This window comes from Aotus nancymaae, unplaced genomic scaffold, assembly GCF_030222135.1.
Source record: "Aotus nancymaae isolate 86718 unplaced genomic scaffold, 86718_ANA_hifiasm-v0.15.2.pri h1tg000012l, whole genome shotgun sequence".
Taxonomy (NCBI): domain Eukaryota; kingdom Metazoa; phylum Chordata; class Mammalia; order Primates; family Aotidae; genus Aotus; species Aotus nancymaae.
In genome coordinates, this window is record NW_026988423.1 from 29527427 (window position 1) to 29549253 (window position 21827).

At 37.1% G+C, this 21827-nt stretch overlaps 1 protein-coding gene across 4 annotated transcripts in view; it reads left to right on the top strand.

Moving 5' to 3' along the window:
* CCDC15 (coiled-coil domain containing 15) overlaps positions 1-21827 on the top strand; it is a 93555-nt gene that overhangs the window by 56956 nt on the left and 14772 nt on the right. Inside the window, exon 11 of one of the 4 annotated variants that reach the window (XR_010342413.1) lies at positions 16594-16815. The exons of the other annotated variants lie outside the window; for them this stretch is intronic. The gene's annotated coding sequence lies outside the window, so the exon portion shown is untranslated. The remainder of the gene's footprint in view (positions 1-16593; positions 16816-21827) is intronic. 4 annotated transcript variants of the gene reach the window in all.

The following is a 21827-nucleotide window of genomic DNA, read 5'->3' on the forward strand; positions in this document are numbered from 1 at the left end:
TATAATATCACATTTTCTTTATCTACTTCAACATTGATGGACACCATCAATATCACAAGGTTGATTCTGTGTCTGGTGTTGTGAATGGTGCTGCAATGAACATATGAATGCAGGTGTCTTTTTGGTAGAAGGATTCATTGTACCTAGTAATGGGATTGCTGGGTCAAATGGTAGTTCTGTTTTAAGTTCTTTTACAAATCTCCAAACTGCTTCTTTCCACAGTGGCTGAACTAATTTACATTTTCAGCAACAATGAATAAGCGTTCCCTTTTCTCTGCAGCCTTGCAATTATCTGTTATTTTTTTGACTTTTTAGTAATAACTGTTTTGACTGGTGTGAGATGGTATCTCATTGTGGTTTTGATTTGCATTTCTCTGATGATTAGTGATGTGGAACATTTTTTCATGTTTACCACTTGTATGTCTTCTTTTGAGTCCTTGTTCATGCTCTTTTGCCTACTTTGCTTGTCTTTTTCCTTTTTTTTTTTTTTTTTTTTTTTTGAGATAGTCTTGCTCTGTCACCTAGGTTGGAGTACAGTGGCACATTCTCAGCTCACTGAAACCTCTGCCTCCCGGATTCAAGTGATTCTTGTCCCTGTCTTCTGAGTAGCTGGGACTACAGGCATGTGTCACCATGCCTGGCTAATTTTTGTATTTTTAGTAGAGACAGGGTTTCACCTTGTTGACCAGGCTGGTCTCGAACTCCTGACCTCAGGTGATCCACTTGCCTTGGCCTCCTAAATAATGGGAATTACACGCGTGAGCCACTGCGCCTCACCAAATTGTTTAAATTCCTTATAGATGCTGGATATCAGACCTTTGTCAGATGCTTAGTTTGCAAATATCTGCTACCATTCTGTAGGTTGTCTGTTTATGTCCTTGATAGTTTCTCTTGCTGTGAGGAAGCTCTTTAGTTTGAGTTCCATTTATCAGTTTTTGCTTTTGTTGCAGTTGCTTTTGAGGATTTAGTCATAAATTTTTTGCCAAAGCCGATGTCCAGAATGGTGCTTCCTAGATTTTCTACTAGGATTTTTATAGTTCGAGGTCTTACATTTAAATCTTTAATCCATCTTGAGTTAATATTTGTGTATAGTAAAGATAGAGGTCCAGTTTCATTCTTCTGCATTTGCCTAGCCAGTTATCCCAGCACCATTTATTGAATAAGGAGTCCTTTCCCTAATGGGTAGTCATTGGACCTAAAAGTTTCCTAGTTCCTTTTCAGTGCTGTTTCATCTCAATGAAAGAAGTAAACCTTTTAATTAGTAATCCATTTCTTCTCTTGTATTACTAATAAGTTTTCCTTCATCTTAATGGGCAACTGTTTCTGTAACTGAAATGTTCTTTATTTAGAAGAATTCTTTAAAAAAAAAAATGACCGCTGATGTAGTAGCCACATCAAAGGAAATATTTATTGGCTTATTTTAAGTGCTTTCATACATACTTTTATTTATTTATAGTTTATTTATGGGATAATTGATTTAAGCCTGCCTCTAATATTTGTGGGACTGGGCTCACATACAAATAAAAGTTTGTATACCTTACATCTAAGTATTTAAATGTCATAAGCTGAGCTAAAAAACTGTTAAATGACATATATTCTGTTGTCCTACTTTTTTTTCTATTTCCGCTCAACCAGTATTTACTTCAAATTAATCAAAATACATCCTCCATTAAAAGACAATTTTATATATGGTTGCATTTAAAAAATGTATTAACAGTTGCTTTACATATATATATGTGTGTGTGTGTATATATATATTTTATTGTACTTTAGGTTCTGGGGTACATGTGCAGAACATGCAGGATTGTTGCATAGGTACCTACGTGGCAATGTGGTTTGCTCCCTCCTTCCCCCTGTCACCTATATCTGGTATTTCTCCCCATGTTATCCCTCCCCAACCTCCCTACACCCAGCTGTCCCTCCCCTGTTCCCCTCAACAGACCCCAGTGTGTGATGCTGCCCTCCCTGTGTCCATGTGTTCTCATTGTTCAACACCCGCCTATGAGTGAGAACATGCAGTGTTTGATTTTCTGTTCTTTATTTATTTATTTATTTATGTTTACTTTTTTTTTTATTGCATTTTAGGTTTTGAGGTACATGTGAAAAACATGCAAGATTGTTGCATAGGTGCATACGTGGCAGTGTGATTTGCTGCCTTCCTCCCCTTCACCTATATGTGGTATTTCTCCCCATGTTATCCCTCCCCAACCTCCCTACACCCAGCTGTCCCTTCCCTGTTCCCCCCAACAGACTCCAGTGTGTGATGCTGCCCTCCCTGTGTCCATGTGTTCTCATTGTTCAACACCCGCCTATGAGTGAGAACATGCAGTGTTTGATTTTCTGTTCTTGTGTCAGTTTGCTGAGAATGATGGTTTCCAGATTCATCTATGTCCCTACAAAGGACACAAACTCATTGTTTTTTATGGCTGCATAGTATTCCATGGTGTGTATGTGCCACATTTTCCTTGTCCAGTCTGTCATCGATGGGCATTGGATTGTTTCCAGGTCTTTGCTATTGTAAACAGTGCTTCAGTGAACACACTTGTGTGTGTGTCTTTATAACAGAATGATTTATAATCCTTTGGATATATGCCCAGTAATGGGATTGCTGGGACAAATGGTATTTCTGTTTCTAGGTCCTTGAGGAATCACCACACTGTCTTCCACAATGGTTGAACTAATTTACACTCCCACCAACAGTGTAAAAGTGTTCCTATTTTTCCACATCCTCTCCAGCATCTGTTGTCTCCAGATTTTTTAATGATTGCCATTCTAACTGGTGTAAGATGGTATCTCAATGTGGTATTGATTTGCATTTCTCTAATGACCAGTGATGATGAGCATTTTTTCATATGTTTGTTGGCCTCATAAATGTCTTCTTTTGAAAAGTGTCTGTTCATATCCTTCGCCCACTTTTCAATGAGTTTGTTTGTTTGTTTTGTTGTCAATCTGTTTTAGTTCTTTGTAGATTCTGGATATTAGCCCTTTGTCAGATGGGTAGATTGAAAAAATTTTTTCCCATTCTGTTGGTTGCGGGTTCACTCTAATGATTGTTTCTATTGCTGTGCAGAAGCTCTGGAGTTTAATTAGATCCCATCTGTCTATTTTGGCTTTTGTTGCCAATGCTTTTGGTGTTTTAGTCATGAAGTCCTTGCCTATGCCTATGTCCTGAATTGTTTTGCCTAGATTTTCTTCTAGGGATTTTATGGTGTTAGGTCTTAGGTTTAAGTCTTTAATCCATCTGGAGTTAATTTTAGTGTAAGGTGTCAGGAAGGGGTCCAGTTTCTACTTTCTGCACATGGCTAGCCAGTTTTCCCAACACCATTTATTAAACAGAGAATCCTTTCCCCATTGCTTGTTTTTGTCAGGTTTGTTAAAATAAGATGGTTGTAGATTTGTGGCATTTTCTCCGAGGCCTCTGTTCTGTTCCATTGGTCTATGTCTCTGTTTTGGTTCCAGTACCATGTGGTTTTGATTACTGTAGCCTTGTAGTATAGTTTGAAGTCAGGTAGCGTGATGCCTCCAGCTTTGTTCTTTTTGCTTAGAATTGACTTGGCTATGTAGGCTCTCTTTTGCTGCCGTATAAAGGTTAAGGTGGTTTTTTCCAGTTCTGTGAAGAGGGTCATAGGTAGCTTGATGGGGATAGCATTGAATCTATAAATTACTTTGGGCAGTATGGCCATTTTCACAATATTGAATCTTCCTAACCATGAACATGGTATGTTTTTCCATCTGTTTGCGTCCTCTCTTAATTCCTTGAGCAGTGGTTTGTAGTTCTCCTTGAAGAGGTCCTTTGCATCCTTTGTAAGTTGTATTCCTAGGTATTTTATTCTCTTTGTAGCAATTGTGAATGGCAATTCGTTCTTGATTTGGCTCTCTTTCAGTCTGTTTTTGGTATATAGGAATGCTTATGATTTCTGCACATTGATTTGTATAATGAGATTTTGGTGAAGTTGCTTATCAGTTTCAGGAGATTTTGGGCTGAGACCATGGGGTCTTCTAAATATACAATCATGTCATCTGCAAATAGAGACAATTTGATTTCCTCCTTTCCTATTTGAATACCCTTTATTTCTTTTTCTTGCTTGATTGCTCTGGTTGGAACTTCCAATACTATATTGAATAGGAGTGGTGAGAGAGGGCATCCTTGTCTAGTGCCAGATTTCAAAGGTATTGCTTCCAGTTTTTGCCCATTCAGTATGATATTGGCTGTGGGTTTGTTGTAAATAGCTTTTATTATTTTGAGATATGTTCCATCGATAACCTAGTTTATTGAGAGTTTTTACCATAAAGGGCTATTAAATTTTGTTGAAGGCCTTCTGTGCATCTATTGAGATAATCATGTGGTTTTTGTCTTTGGTTCTGTTTATGTGGTGGATTACGTTTATAGACTTGCATATGTTGAACCAGCCTTACATCCCAGGATGAAGCCTACTTGATCGTAATGGATTAACTTTTTGATGTACTATGGCAATCGGTTTGCCAGTATTTTATTGAAAATTTTTGCATCTATGTTCATCATGGATATTGGCCTAAAGTTTTCTTTTCTTGTTGAGTCTCTGCCAGGTTTTGGTATCAGGATGATGTTGGTCTCATAAAATGATTTGGGAAGGATTCCCTCTTTTTGGATTTTTTGGAATCATTTCAGAAGGAGTGGTACCAGCTCTTCTTTGTATGTCTGTTAGAATTTGGCTATGAACCCATCTGGACCTGGGCTTTTTTTGGTTAGTAGGCTATTAATTGCCGCCTCAACATCACCCCTTGTTATTGGTCTATTCAGGGTTTTGACTTCTTCATGGTTTAGGCTTGGGAGGGTGCAAGTGTCCAGGAATGTATCCATTTCTTCCAGGTTTATTGGTTGATGTGCATACAGTTGTTTGTAGTAATCTCTGTTGGTAGTTTGTATTTCTGTGGAATCGGTGGTAATATCCCCTTTATCAGTTTTTTATTGCATCTATTTGATTCTTCTCTCTTTTAATCTGGCTAGTGGTCTGTCTATTTTGTTGACCTTTTCAAAAAACCAGCTCCTGGATTTATTGATTTTTTTTTTGAAGGGTTTTTTGTGTCTCTGTCTCTTTCAGTTCTGCTCTGATCTTAGTCATTTCTTGTCTTCTGCTAGCTTTTGAGTTTTTTTGATCTTGATCCTCTAGCTCTTTCAATTTTGATGATAGGGTGTCGATTTTAGATCTTTCCTTGCTTCTCTTGTGGGCATTTATTGCTATAAATTTTCCTCTAGACACTGCGTTAAATGTGTCCCAGAGATTCTGGTATGTTCTGTCTTCATTCTCATTGGTTTCGAAGAAAATCTTTATTTCTACCTTCATTTCATTGTTTATCCAGTCAGCATTCAAGAGCCAGTTGTTCAGTTTCCATGAAGTTGTGTGGTTCCGAGTGAGTTTCTTAATCCAAAGTTCTGATTTGATTGCAGCGTCATCTGAGAGACTGTTTGTTATGATTTTTGTTCTTTTGCATTTGCTGAGGAGTGATTTACTTGCAATTATGTGGTCAGTTTTAGAGTAGGTGTGATGTGGTGCTGAGAAGAATGTATATTCTATGGATTTGGGGTGGAGAGTTCTGTAGATGTCTATTAGGTTTGCTTGGTCCTGATCTGAGTTCAAGTCCTGGATATCCTTGTTAATTTTCTGTTTCATTGACCTGTCTAATATTGACAGTGGAGTGTTAAAGTCTCCCATATTATTGTGTGGGAGTCTAAATCTCTTTGTAGGTCATTAAGAACTTGCTTTATGTATTTGGATTCTCCTCTTTTGGGTCCATATATATTTAGGATCATTAGCTCTTCTTGTTGCATTGATCCTTTTACCATTATGTAATGCCCTTCTTTGTCTCTTTTGATCTTTGTTGGTTTAAAGTCTGTTTTATCAGAGACTAGGATTGCAACTCCTGCTTTTCTTTGTTCTCCATTTGCTTGGTAAACCTTCCTCCATCCCTTTATTTTGATCCTATTTGTGTCCTTGCATGTGAGATGGGTTTCCAGGATACAGCACACTGATGGATTTTGACTTTTTATCTAATTTGCCAGTCTGTGTCTTTTGATTGGGCATTTAGCCCATTTACATTTAAGGTTAATACTGTTATGTATGAATTTGATCCTGCCATTTTGATGCTAGCTGGTTGTTTTGCCCATTAGTTGACACAGTTTCTTCGTAGTGTCGATGCTCTTTACCATTTGATACGTCTTTGGAGTGGCTGGTACTGGTTGTTCCTTTCTATGTTTAGTGCTTCTTTCAGGAGCTCTTGTAAGGCAAGCCTGGTGGTGATGAAATCTCTCAGCAATTGTTTGTTCGTAAAGGATTTTATTTCTCCTTCGCTTATGAAGGTTTAGCTGGATATGAAATTTTGGGTTTAAAGTTATTTTCTTTAAGGATGTTGAATATTGGCCCCCACTCTCTTCTGGCTTGTAGGGTCCAGCTGTGCTTGCTGTGAAACTCTCAATCCAGAGTGTTTCAGATTGCTTGTCTTTGTGGGGGTGGGACCTGCCAAGCCAGATCACCTGGCTCCCTGTTTAAGGCCCCTTTTTTTCAGTTGAATGGGCAACTCTATCTCTCAGGCATTCCAGGTACCAGTTGAAACGGCTGCCCAAATTTGTGTAAGTTTTTGGATGGAGACCCGCTGTGCCGGCCGTGCTGGAAACTTGTGGCATTTTTCAGCCCAGGAATCTCCTGGTCTGTGGGCAGTAATAACTCATTTGGAAACATAGTGATCACTCACCCTCTGCGTTGTTCTCATTGGGAACTGCACTGCATAGCTGTTCCTATTCAGCCATCTTGGATCCCTCCTGTCCTACCTTAACAAATGTGATTTCGTAGTGAGTAGAAGGTCGGACTCAAATTTGTAATTCTTCAACTCCTTTGAGTTACATGCAGGAACATGAATGACCATTTGGGGAGAGAAAGCCTCCAGTTCACCCCCTTTCTGTTCTGACTCATAGCTGTATTTTGTAGTTGAAGAATTTTGCATACATCCTATGTTCAACTCAGTCCAGATATCCAAGTTCTAGGTACATGCCCTGTAAGTAGTCACCCCTTAATGTCCCATTAAGCCTAGATGCACATGAGGTGCAGCCTGCTCTGAGGAAGACAAAGGTGAGGAACAGAACTGTGTATACCCTAAAAATGGCTTTAGAAAGTTGGAGTAAAGAATTCCAGGAGCATGGATACCTGGAGCAGAGTCTAGATTGGCAGTCATAGGCTTCAGGTTTGTACCTTTCCCTAGTCGCTTAGTCTCGAGGACTAAGGGAAGAGATATGGTCAGAGACAAGCTAAAGTGGGACTATTAAAAATGTGGGTCTCATTATAAGGGCTTCCCTCTTATCCAGGTCTAAGAGTGATTCTGCATTTATTCAGAAAACATTTTTTTTATCTTCCATATCATAGGCACTGTCCTAGTCTCAGATAATACAAAGATAAATAAAATTCATTTCTTTTCTTGAAGAACTCATAATCTAAGTTGGGGAGGGAGGATGAGAAACAAATACATTCAAAAAAGTGATATGATTAGTGCAATTGCAGAGATAGGAACAGAGTCCAGATAGCACAGAAGAAGGGATTAACGATTTTGTCTGGAGAGTTAGAGAAAATACTACATTTCAGTTGGGTTTGGGTGGATAAATATGTGTTTTGCAGGGAAGGGTACAAGGATGGTGAATTAGAAAAACAAATATAGAGTCAAGGTGGGAGGAAATAATAGTAGTATTAATGCAGGATTTTATAATTCACAAGGACTTTCATATATTATCTTGTTTAGTACTTTTGAACAACAAAGCAAACATTTATTGAAAACTTACTACATGCCAGGCAATGTTCTATATGCTGAGAATATAAAACTTGAATATATGACAGGATAGTACATATTTAGAATCAAATGGTCTTAAATGTGAATGTACCCATTATTAACTGTGTAACCTTAAGCAAGTATCTGTACCTCTGAGCCTCAATATCCTTAATTATATAATGGGGATTATAACATTGATCTTCTAGTTTAGTGATAGCATTAAAAGGAGAAATGTATGTAAAGTACTTAGCATTGTATCTGACATTTAGTAAGATCACAATAAAAAGTACCTGTTACTAACATAATGATGGTAGTGGTAGTGGTGGTAGTAGTGATGATGATGAAGATTAATAGGATGAGTGCCAAGAGAGGACAGACAAATGGAGAAAAAGAGACAAAAAATAATTATAATGCTAAAAGTGAGGCAGGGATAGTCTAGGGAGGTCAAGAAATGCTTTATAGGTAAGTTAATACTCAAGTTACATCTTAAAGGTTGGATTGAAGTTTACCAGATGGTTAAGGAACTTAGTATGAAGCATTAGATATGTCTGGGAAATAAAATAAAAATTTGGGGTGGCAAAACCCCAAGTGAAGTGAGGTAGCAGAGAATCTATAACAAAGTTGTTGAAAGATTTTAAGGCAAAAGTCCTATAATCTGATTAGTATCTTATAAAGATCACTCTGGAGCTGCATGTAGAATAATCTAAAAAAGAAAACTAAAGCAGAGTTCAGTTAAGAAATTATTATAGTAGTTGTGGTGGAGGATGAGGGCACTGGGAACAGAGAATGACATAGTTAATAATATTTAAGAAGTAGAATCCATAGAATTTGATGACCAAATTCTCAGTATTGATGGGTTTGGTGTTGGGAGAGGGGTCAAGGGTAGTTTCTAACTTTCTTCTTAGATAACTAAATGAATGGTTAGTACCATTAACATAAATAGAGAATGTTCAAAGAACAAAATTTTCAGGAAGGTAGTGAGTTCAGTTTGCAACCATGAGTTTGAGGAGCACATGAAATGTTAAGGAAGGTCTGATTTATATACATATGAAAATAAAGAACTAAAGTTCTAGGAACAATAGGAATTAAATATTTCTTTAGAAGTGTTCAAAATATGTTTCAGCATGACATTGGATCAGGCACAGGACTATTGCTGGGTGACAGAGAAACAAGCAGAGATTTTGGTGTTCTTGAGCTACAGTAACAGAATTGGAGACTTGAGGGTCTCAAACATTTGATCAGTTTTTTCCTCAAGACATTTGCCAAAGTCTAAGAAAACATGAAGGCTAAGTGGAAAATATGTGGAAAGCAGACCAAGAATCTATTAGTCTATGATGATGAGGAGTAGAGTTTAGGATCCACTGGGTTGGGGGAGGGGAGAAAGGGCCCAATGTACATACCAGGCTTTCAGTTGAAAGCTAGGGAGAGCTTACACTAAGAAGATGGTCTAACTGGCGATAGAATAAACCTTACCTAAATTACAAAGCAGCCTTGATTCTGCTGATGTCTGGACTAGATTAAGATGATGAACTGTGTACTTTCTTCCTAGCCGAGAAAAGTGTTAACTCTCTCTGGTTATGGATAACATCATTTAGAGCCTCTAAAAATTTTAAAACAATATTCAGTATTTAATCAAAAGTTTCTAAGTACATCCTTAGAAAGATGTCCAAAAGCCTAGAGAAAGAAGACAACAGAAGCAGACTCATATGTGATACAAGATACTGGTATTAGTAGACTTTAAAATAATTGATTAATGTGCTCCAGTAACTAGAGGAAGACATGGAGAAAATGGATGGAAATATGGAGAATTTCAGCAAAGAACTAGAATCTATAAAATAGAATCAAATAGAAAAACATAATCTCAAAATAAGAACTCACTATATACACAATGAGGTACCACTTCAGACTCATTAGACTAGCTTGGGGAGGTAAAGGCAACAAACTTAACAGTACCATATAGTGGCAAGGATGTAGAACAGCTATAACTCAAGTATTGGTAGTAGAAAATGAGCTGTAACTCATGCATATGTAGAAAAGAGCACAAACACTTTGGAAAACTGTTTAACATCTTATACAGTTAAGTATAGACCTACTGTATGACACAACCAATTTATGCCTAGAAACTTAAGAAAAGTGGAAACATTTGTAAAAACACTGAATTGTGACAGAATATATTCCTTTCAAGTGCCCATGGAACATTTTCTAAAGTTGATCTCACTTTGGGTTATTTTTCAGAGTGTGTTCTGTAACTCTAGTGATATTACTCTAGAAATCAATAAGCAGTGTAATTCTAAAGGATCATGGATCACAAAAAAAAATTATAATGGCAATTAGGAAATACTTCTGAGAAAATAATAATGAAGATAAATCATATTAAAACTTTTCAGATGCCACTAAAGCAGTGCTTAAAGGGAATGTCAAAGCCTTGATTACAATTAATAGAAGATAAGAAAGGCTACAAGTCAGTGTTTTAACTTTCCATCTTAAGCTTGGGAAAAGCTGCAAATTACATCAGAAAAAAAGAAGCCATAGGAATAAGTGCAGAAGTCAGTGAAATATAAAACAAATGTACAACAGAGGAAATCAAAGACAAAAGTTGATTCTTTTGAAAATTTTGTCTTGCCAAGGATATATCACTTTTACTCATCAGTAAAAAGAAAAAACCCAATTACCAATTATTAGGAGTAGAAAAGGAACCATTACTACAGAGTCTACAAACATTAAATCACAGTAAGAGAACATTATAAACAACTTTACATTTTAAAAATTAGACACTTAAACTCCTGTGGGGATAAAACAACTAAAATAGACACAAGAAGCAATAGAATATTTGAGTAATCCCATATCACTGAAAGGAATAAAATCAGTTATTAAATATCTCAAAAGGAAAATCTAGGTTCAGATTCAGGCTCATATATCTTCACTGGCAAATTCTTTTTGAATATATAAGGGAAAAAGTAACATGAAGTTTTACATAAATTATTCCAGAGAATGGAAAATGGAATATTTCTCAAATAATTATAGAAACCAGCATAATCTTAATACCAACCTGACAGGGACATTACAAGAAAGCAGCATTTCAGACTAACTTTTCTTGTGAGTATAAATGAAAAAACCTCAATTAAATATTGGCACAATGATCTTTGAGGGGCACTGCTGCAGGCCACTGTACTTGGAGCCTCTGCCTGAGCCGCCTCCTCTTGCCCCAGGGCAGCTTCTTAACCACCCCTGAATTTCTCCCAAACTATGGACCAAATGGAAACAAAGTTTTTGCAATGACAGCAATCATACAATAAACAACCTACTGAAATAAAATATTCTAAGATGTTAAAGAATTGTCTTTGGATGATAAATCTTTTTTTTTCTATGTTTCCTTTATTTCTTAATTTCTCAAATTTTTTATCACTAGTTTATTTGACATTGGAGACCAAGCAGTATCTGCATGGTCGAGGGCCCTTTGCTTCTGAATATCCTATTTATTGTGCATAAGAGGGTACAAGGACTCCTGAAATTTTCATGTGGCAACCCACTAGTGAAAATAGATTTCCTGTGAGGTGTTTAATATTTCCCTTGCGTATTTTTTTTCTCACATGCTTTTTCCCCCCTTGAAATATAATACTGTTGTTCTAAAAGCAACCTGACAAAAACTGTCACAATAAAAAAGTATGTGGACTGGGGTTGGGGATGCTTGGAAAAAAAGTCTATCAAGTTGTCTAGTGTGACTTTTAAGCAGAATTCTGTTTAAATATTTCAAAGACCTTTTCTGTTTTTAATGTTCTTTAGAGTTGTAGTATAACAATTTCAGTATCTAAGGACGTTGATGCTCAGCTCAGGAAGTTCATTCTCTTACCTAGGTCAGGTTTGTCTTATGATAGCCTAATCTTTTAACCATAATTGTGATCTGATCTGCATCGAAAAATCTTTTCAGTTCTATATTGCTCATATGTAAGCATTTTACAGGCTAGCAGGTAAAAGACAAAATAGAAATTTAGTTCAGTTCATTTAACTGAAGCCAACATACCCCTGCTGTGGGTGTTTTATGTCTAACCTAAATCTTCTTATGACATGCCTACCACATGGCATAGTCAGTGGGAAACTTTTCTTTAGCAATACTACTGACCTTCTTTGGAAGCTTTTTTGCTAAAGGCTTTTGTTTTATTGCCATTTCCTACTAGACAATGTTTTTCTTCTTGGGTTTATACTCTTGACCTCAGAAAAAAATATGAAGGTCTGATTGCTTTACAGATGGTATCAGAAGACTTAATCTTGTATTGATAGTTGGCAAATAATTAAAAATTAATTTTGCCTTTTACTTATTGAAGAAACTAAATCATTTATGCCTTCTTTGTATGGAAGTTATATGATTTAACTTGAAGACAAAACCACCTTAGCATTCTAAAATAATCATACATCTGTTTTATAAACAGGAATTGATAACCACTTTACCTCACTCAGTTGTTATAAGAACAAAATGACATGATTTCATTCATTGATTTAGCAGCTATTTCTTGAGCATCTGTTAACTGGTAGAGATGATGCTAGACATAGGCTATGCAAGAAATTAAAAGACATGATCCCTATCGTCAAGGGTTTTACTAGATAAATTTGACTAGCCAATGGGGAAGCAGATAAATACAGTCATGCACCACATAAAGATGTTTTGGTTAGTGGTGGACTGCACATACACTGTTGGTCCCATGAGATTATAGTGGACCTGAAAAATTTTTATCACCTTGTGATGTAGCCATTGTAATGCATTTCTCATGTGTTTGTGGTGATGCTTGTATAAACAACCCTTCTGTACTTCCAGTTGGGTAAAAATATAGCACATACAATTATATATGATGCATAATAGTTGATGATGATAATAAACACTTATATTACTGGTTTATATATTTACTATACTGTACTTTTTATCATTATTTTAAGTGTATTTATTCTACTTCTAAAAGAAAAGTTAACTGTAAAACAGCCTCAGTCAGGTCCTTCAGGAGGTATTCCAGAAGAAGGCATTATCATAGGTGAATACAGCTCTGTGAGTGTTACTGCCTCTGAAGACCGTCTAGTGGGATAGGATGTGGTGGCAGAAGACAGTAATATTAATGATCCTGACCCTGTGTAGGCCTAGGCTAGCATGTAATTATGTTTTAGTTTTCAACAAAATAGTTTAAAAAGTTAAAAAAATTAATAGAAAACGTTTATAGGATAAGGATACAAGGAAAGAAAATATTTTGTACAGCTGTACAATATGTTTGTATTTTAAGCTAAGTATTATAAAAAAGTCAAGTAAAAAAATTTAGTTTATAAAGTAAAAAAGTTACAGTAAGCTGAGATTAATTTATTATTGAAGAAAGAAAATTTATTTTTATAACTTTAGTGTAGTATAAATATACAGTGTTTATGAAGTCTACAGTAGTAATATCATAATGTCCTAGACCTTCACATTCAGTCACCACTCGCTCAGTGACTCATCCAGAGCATCTTCCAGTCCTGCATACTCCATTCCTGGTAAGTGCCTTATTCAAGTATACTGTTTTTTAACCTTTTATACTGTATTTTTGCTGTATTTTGTCTATGTTAGGTACACAAACACTTACTATTGTGCTGCAGTTGCCTACAGGATCCAGTTCAGTAATGTGCTGTATAGGTTTGTAGCCTAGGAGCAATAAGGCTATACCATATAGCCTGGTTGTGTATAGGCTATACTATCTAGGTTTGTGGAAGGTCACTCTAGGATGTTTTCATGACAAAATTGCCTAACCATACATTTTTTAAAAGAAGGTATCTCTATAATTGAGTGACACATAACTGGAAATAGACCATTATAATATCATATGTTTAATATTACAAGACAATACAGCATGTGGTTAAGAACATGGGGAGATAGGCGTCTAAGTCCCAGCTCTGCTACCTACCGGCTGTGTGACTTTTGGAGTTACTTCTGTAATCCTCAATTTCCTCTTTATACAATAAGGATAATAACGATTTATACCTCATAAAGTTGCTGCAAGGATTAAATGAGGTAACATGTAGTTGTGCGTAGTACAGAATTACAAATATAGTATGTGCTCAATAAATGTTAGCTGCTGCTTATCATTAGAAGGAAAAAAGTACAAGAATATGTGGTAACACAGAGACTGTTTTAAAGCCAAAGTTGGGGTGGCAGAAGGAAAGGGAAGACTTCTGAGCTGAGTTTTGAAGGTTTTGTGGGAATAGTATAGGACAAAATGGGAATTGGAGAGGGGAAAGGCTGAACAGGAATTCTAGGCAAAAGGAATAGCATTGCAAAATCAGTGCTTCATGAAAGAATGTGACACTTCTGAATTTGATTAGATTGGAGCTAAAGGAATGGCAATAGGTAAGCCTTAAAAAATAAGGAAAGACCATGATAGACTTTACTATGTCATGAGAAGAAAATTTGACTTTGTCCTAAAAACAGTTAGGGAGCTCAGTGGCATCATGAGGATAAGATAAAATGACTGTTAGGAGGTTGTTGAAATAATATATGTAGAGAAGAGAGGTGAAATTAATTTTTAAAAGATCATTATATTTTAAGTCCTTACAATGTATCAAGCACTTTGCATAGATGATCTCCTCTTAGTGGATACAATAATCCTGCAAGGTAGCATAGTTAGCATTCACTGAATGCTTACAACGTGCTGGGCATAGTGTTGAGTGCTTTAGAGGCATTAGGTTATTTACTTGTTTCAATAACTTTTTAAGGTAGATTTTATTGTTCATTTATTTTTACAGATGAGAGAAAATGAGCCCTACAGAGGTTAGGTAATTTGCCTAGGATTAAGACTACATTTAGCAAGTGACAGAATTGGGATTCAACCCCAGACTTGACTTTATCACCTAATGTCTTTGAAGTTTACAACATGGCCTGCCACATAAGGCCAGGGAAGCAAAGAGGAAGAGGTAGTTTTAAGAGTGATTAAGAGACTTGATAGGATTTTGTTGGACAAGAATTCAAGGATAACTCCCAGATTTATGGCTTAGGCCACCAGGTACATGGGATATTATAAAACAGATTTGCCAGGAAGGTGGTAGAGATGACGAGGATAAGTTTAGTTTGCAGCTTATTGGACTTGAAGTCCTTAAAGGAATACAAGTAGAGAGTACCAGTAGGAAATGTTAAATTGTTCTTAATAGTGATTTCTCTCCTTTTTGATACATTGTATTTGTACTTATTAGTGGTGTACATGTGAAATTTTGTTAGATATGTAATGATCAAGTCAGGGTATTTGTCATTTCTATGTTGTGGGTACATTTCGAGTCCTCTCTTCTAGCTATTTTGAAAGATACAATACATTTTGCTAACTATATTCACCCTACTCTGCTATCAAACGTTAGAATTTATTCCTTTGGAAGTCATAAGGAAGAATACTGTCAGAATCTTGGAACTGGGGGAGAAGAGAAGAAAGATTGAACAGAAAAACAAGATCAGCAAGAAAAAAGTTAGACTGCTAAATTAGAGCTTAATCCTGTTATACCAAAGAGGCATATTTCTTCCACGTCCTTGAGAAATTGCACCTCTTTTCACTCCTGAAGTAAATAAACCTGTTTCTTAATCTTAGAAGCAGAAATCCTTTTATTTGAAAGTATTGATGTTGGCAGATTTCTGTGATTGCTTCGGAAATAGCCCTTGCTTTTGGTTCTAGGTCTCTATTTTAATTTAACTTTGTAAAGGATTAGTGCTGTGGCACTATCATATGAAAGATGACTAACAAGAGTTTTTAGGTTGTTGAAATTATAAGAATATATATTTTAAATCCAGTTTCCCTGTGATAACACTTTATTTTCAGGGTTCTCTTCAAAATGTAAATATCGACATCTACTTGTTTTTTAGTTGTACAAATACCCATTTGCAGTCTTTTATATTCTTACTTCTCTTTTACTGAAAGCCTGATGCTGGTTTTAGAATACCTTTTAGCATAGCCAGAGAATCACTGTAATTGTATTCACGCCATGGCTCTAGGAGAAACAGATAAATTGTCATACTGATTTCTGACCTAGTCTAGTTTCTATTGTGTATCAGCTAAAACGTGTATTTACAACAAAGGCTTTGAAGACATTAGAGAAGAAAAGAGACTTATAGAATAATTGTTTATATTACTTTTTAAATTTAGCGTTATCATTTTTTATTCTATGATTCCTTCCGAAACTACTATTTGGCAGTTGTTCTTAACCTGTGAATCTGACCAAAGCTGTTTATTTTTTTCCTAGGAGAATACCTGTGAGACATCAAAGGAGAGATGTCAAATTGGCAGGTAGATAAGTAGGGTTGAATCTCAGGGAAATGATCTGTGGTGGTGCTATAGCTTTGTGAGTTACAGATGGTAGTATATAGTAACTGAAGCAGAGGGCATACGTAAAGTCACCTGGGGAGAAGGTATAGAGTAAGAAAAGGAGAAGGCCTAAAATTGAGCTTTGAGGAACACCTAGTGTAGAGCAGATGGTCTTGAAAGAAGACAGAGAAAGGTCTAGGGACAGTATTATGTCACAGAGACTGAGGAACAGAAAAGTTTCAGGAAGGAGGGAGTGATTAGCAATATTAAATGTGTCTGAGAGTGCAAGTAAAATTAGGACTGAAAAGTGTTCCATCAGTGTTTCTCAACTTTGCCTTCATTATTGTTCCCCTATTGAACCTTTTTAGACATTTTTTCTAACTGCCCCCCAATATAATTTTAATACACGGATATAATTCTGTTTATGTACTGTGAGTTTTTGGAGAGCTACAAACTACTATAATATCTAAGGTGTTTTTTTTGTTTCTTTGTTTTGCCTCCTTGGGGACAGTACAAATAAAAATGCATGTACTGCATGGATTAAATGACCTGTAGGTCACCAGTTGTTTTGGTGGAGTGATGGATCTTAAGGCCATATTGGAGCAGATGGATCTTAAGGCTATACTGGAGCAGATGAAGCAGTGAGGAAATAGAGACAGAATATCTACTCACTCTTGAAATGTTTGTGAAGAGAGGAATATCTGTGAGGAGAGGAGTAGCTACCAAGAGAAGGGTGAGCTGATTCCATCATTTCTAGTAACCATTCTATTACCAAGCTCTAAGGTGTTGACATTTGAAAAACAATGCTGATGTGTTCCCTTAGCCCTTAGTTTACTGGTATAGAGAATAATTAGTATAGATAATTATACCAGTAACTAAGCTTTTCTGTCATCATTGACTTGACTCCGTTTAAATTTCATAATGGAAAACTTCAATTTGATTCATTATTTACAGGAAAATCTTTTACCATTTCCTTTTTTCACAAGATTGGGAGTTACTGAACTTAACAAATATGTCTTCAAAATGGTTACTTTTCTTTACTGGCTCTCACTGAAATAAGATCTCTATATATGCATATCCCTAGCCAAGAGCACCTGTGATCTTAGGCTTTTTTTAACTTTTGTACTCTTAATAGTTTTCGTTCATTCTTTAACTCATTTCACACATGATCTTTTAAGCAAGTAAGATGACATATATTTTAAAGTCAAGTATGACATGTATATATGCCTTTTTTTGTATTACCTTCCTCTCATTCCTAGTACACTGATTTATATGCCTTTAAATCTTATCTTCACTAGTATAAAAACATCTTCCTCTGCCCAAGCTGCAATAATATTTTTCTCTTCTCCCCCGTAAAACTTTATATTGCATTTGAGTTTGAATCATACCATAAAAATGATGTTTATGTTCTGTACTCTTTGAGGAATACCCAGATTTACAGTTGTAGCTCAGGAAAGGCTGGCAAATATGGGAGAGTAGCCATAAGAAAATCTTTGTTTAAAGTGGCTTTGTCACTTTACTAGAGATGGCCTATGATTAGCTGTCAGAATCTGGACAGATTTGGTTTCACAAATACCACCTCTTGTCTGTGATCTTTCAGCCTTTGTAGGATGCCTTCCTGGTTTTTAACTTATACCTCTGTTAATGTAACAAAATGGAAGGCTGTAATTTCCCTGGAGTCGATAGTGCTCCTCCTTTCTGTACATTGATTTTGTATCCTGAAACTTTACTGAATTCATTTATCAGTTCTAGGAGCTTTTTAGATGAGTCTTTAGGGTTTAGTCTCTCTTTTTACATTTTTCTGCCTGTTTATTCTAGCCTTGTTGGCAGCTGATTAGATTGTGCCAACCCAGATTAAGGGTGGGTCTCCCTTTCCAGCCCACCAACTCAAATATTAATCTCCTTTGGCAATACCCTCATAGACACACCCAAGATCAATACTTTGTATCCTTCAATCCAATCAAGTTGACACTCAGTATTAACCACCACAAGTTCACCCCTTGTTAACCTGAGCCCATACACATCTCCTGAGATCATACATAATCTTCAAATAAAGACAATAATAAGGTCATAATTATGCCTAACATAATAAAACTATTCTTCATACAACTAGAAATGTACCAGTCCCCAACCCAAATACTATTACATAAAGTTAACAATACTTAAATGATGATGTGAAGTCAAGAAATCTTATGTCACATGATAAAGGAGAGAAGAATAAAATGGAGATATTTTCTTAGTACAAGTGTATACATGCACAAACATGTTTTTAACAAAAGGAGGAAATACTCATGACAGTTGCAGTGCTTGTTTCTGCACTAGTCATGTGGTCACAGCTGAAATTGATGACTACTTTCTTCTACCCATTCTGTATTCCTTTTGCCTTCAGCAAGCACCTCAGCAAGTCATGTTTTTTTTTTTTCCTGGTGGAATGACCCAAACCTTCACTCCTGAAGGGTCTGGGTCATTTGTAGTCCTTCCTGGTTTGGACTGTTGTAGTTTCCCATTAACCTTAATCACAGGGCATGGTAATACTAAGAGATGCCCTAATGGATCTCCTGTATTCCGTGCATATTCTTCCTTACCTCTATGGTGGAGTAGTAGACTGATTTAATCTTGAAAGGCTGGATCAGTCACCCCAGCCAACACAGTAACTCCCTTTTTAGCCTATTGACTTAAAGGTAGGAGGAGCCCAAAGCATCCAGGTGGCAATCTTAACTTCCGCTTTAATGGAATCCTTGTTTTGTCTACTGGTGGCAGCATTCCTCCCTCTGGATCTAAGACCTCTAGGCCCGCAGAATGTAATATTGCAGGAACAGGAAGCAAAAATTTTGCTAGTGGATCTCTAGGGGTGATGGTAAGTAGTGCTGCTTCCACTTCTACTCCTTGATTCCTGGACTTGTGAATCCTGGCTATAGGAGAAACAGTACCATATGTTGGACTCTGAATCAGAGCATACACAGCTTTCTGGAGAACTTTGCCCTAGCCCTGCAAAGTATTGTCACCTAGTTGGCATTGTAATTGTGACTTCAAAAGGCCATTCCACCATTCTATCAGTCCATCTGCTTCGGGATGATAGAGAACTAGTAAAACCAGTGAATTCCATGAGCAGGAGCCCACTGCTCTGCACTTCTTCAGCTGTAAAGTGAGTGCCTTGGTCAGAGGTAATGCTGTGTAGAATACCGTGACGGTGGATAAGGCATTCTGTGAGTCCACAGATGGTAATGTTGGCAGAAGTATTGCATGCAGGATAGGCAAACCAATATCTGGAGTAAGTGTTTATTCCAGTGAGGACAAACCTCTGCTCTTTCCATGATGGAAGAGGTCCAATATAATCAACCTGCTACCAGGTAGCTGGCTGATCACCCTTAGGAACGGTGCCATATTTAGGGCTCATTGTTTCTCTGCTGCTGGCAGATTGGGCACCCAGCAGTGGCCATAGGCAGGTCAGCCTTGGTGAGTGAAAGTCCATGTTGCTGAGCCCATGCCTAACCTGCATCCCTGCCACCATGGCCACTTTATTAATGGACCCATTGGATGATGACAGGGGTGGCTGGGGAAAGAGGCTGAGTTGTGTCCACAGAATGGGTCATCCTATTCACTTGATTATTAAAATCCTTCTCTGCTGAGTTCACCTGTTGGTGAGCACTCACATAGGATACAAATATCTTCATAGTTTTTTGCCCCTCAGAGAGGTCCATCCACATACCTCTTTCCCAGATTTCTTTGTCACCAGTTTTTCAGTCATGCTTCTTTTTTTTTTTTTTAATTGTATTTTAGGTTTTGGAGTACATGTGGAGAACATGCAAAATTGTTGCATACATACACACATGGCAGTGTGATTTGCTGCCTTCCTCCCCTTCACCTATATCTGGCATTTCTCCCCATGCTATCTCTCCCCATCTCCCCACCCCCTGCTGTCCCTCCCCTGTTTTCCCCCAACAGACCCCAGTGTGTAGTGCTCCCCTCCCTGTGTCCGTGTGTTCTCATTGTTCAACACCCGCCTATGAGTGAGAACATGAGGTGTTTGATTTTCTGTTCTTGTGTCACTTTGCTGAGAATGATGGTTTTCAGGTTCATCCATGTCCCTACAAAGGACACGAACTCATCGTTTTTGATGGCTGCATAATATTCCATGGTATATATGTGCCACATTTTCCCTGTCTAGTCTATCATTGATGGGCATTTGGGTTGGTCCCAGGTCTTTGCTATTGTAAACTGTGCTTCAATGAACATTCGTGTGCATGTGTCCTTATAGTAGAACGATTTATAATCCTTTGGATATATGCCCAGTAATGGGATTGCTGGGTCAAATGGAATTTCTATGTCTAGGTCCTTGAGGAATCGCTACATTGTCTTCCACAATGGTTGCACTAATTTACACTCCCACCAACAGTGTAAAAGTGTTCCTGTTTCTCCACATCCTCTCCAGCATCTGTTGTCTCCAGATTTTTTAATGATCGCCATTCTAACTGGCGTGAGATAGTATCTCAATGTAGTTTTGATTTGCATTTCTCTAACGACCAGTGACGATGAGCATTTTTTCATATGTTTGTTGGCCTCATGTATGTCTTCTTTTGTAAAGTGTCTGTTCATATCCTTCGCCCACTTTTGAATGGGCTTGTTTGTTTTTTTCTTGTAAATCTGTTTTAGTTCTTTGTAAATTCTGAATATCAGCCCTTTGTCAGATGGGTAAACTGCAAAAATTTTTTCCCATTCTGTTGGTTGCTGATTCACTCTAATGACTGTTTCTTTTGGCATGCAGAAGCTGTGGAGTTTGATTAGGACCCATTTGTCTATTTTGGCTTTTGTTGCCAATGCTTTTGGTGTTTTGGTCATGAAGTCCTTGCCTGCACCTATGTCCTGAATGGTTTTGCCTAGATTTTCTTCTAGGGTTTTTACGGTGTTAGGTCTTAGGTTTAAGTCTTTAATCCATCTGGAGTTAATTTTAGTGTAAGGTGTCAGGAAGGGGTCCAGTTTCTACTTTCTGCACATGGCTAGCCAGTTTTCCCAACACCATTTATTGAACAGAGAATCCTTTCCCCATTGCTTATTTTTGTCAGGTTTGTCAAAGATCGGATGGTTGTAGATATGTTGTGTTGCCTCCGAGGCCTCTGTTCTGTTCCATTGGTCTATATCTCTGTTTTGATACCAGTACCATGCTGTTTTGATTACTGTAGCCTTGTAGTATAGTTTGAAGTCCAGTAGTGTGATGCCTTCCGCTTTGCTCTTTTTGCTTAGAATTGACTTGGCTATGCGGGCTCTCTTTTGGTTCCATATGAAGTTTAAGGTGTTTTTTTCCAGTTCTGGGAAGAAGGTCATTGGTAGCTTGATGGGGATAGCGTTGAATCTGTAAATTACTTTTGGCAGTATGGCCATTTTCATGATATTGATTCTTCCTAACCATGAACATGGAATGTTTCTCCATCTGTTTGTGTCCTCTCTTATTTTGTTGAGCAGTGGTTTGTAGTTCTCCTTGAAGAGGTCCTTTACATTCCTTGTTAGTTGTATTCCTAGGTATTTTATTCTCTTTGTAGCAATTGTGAATGGCAGTTAGTTCTTAATTTAGCTTTCTTTAAGTCTGTTATTGGTGTATAGGAATGCTTGTGATTTTTACACATTGATTTTGTATCCTGAGACTTTGCTGAAGTTGCTTATCAGTTTCAGGAGATTTTGGGCTGAGACGATGGGGTCTTCTAGATATACAATCATGTCATCTGCAGATAGAGAAAATTTGACTTCCTC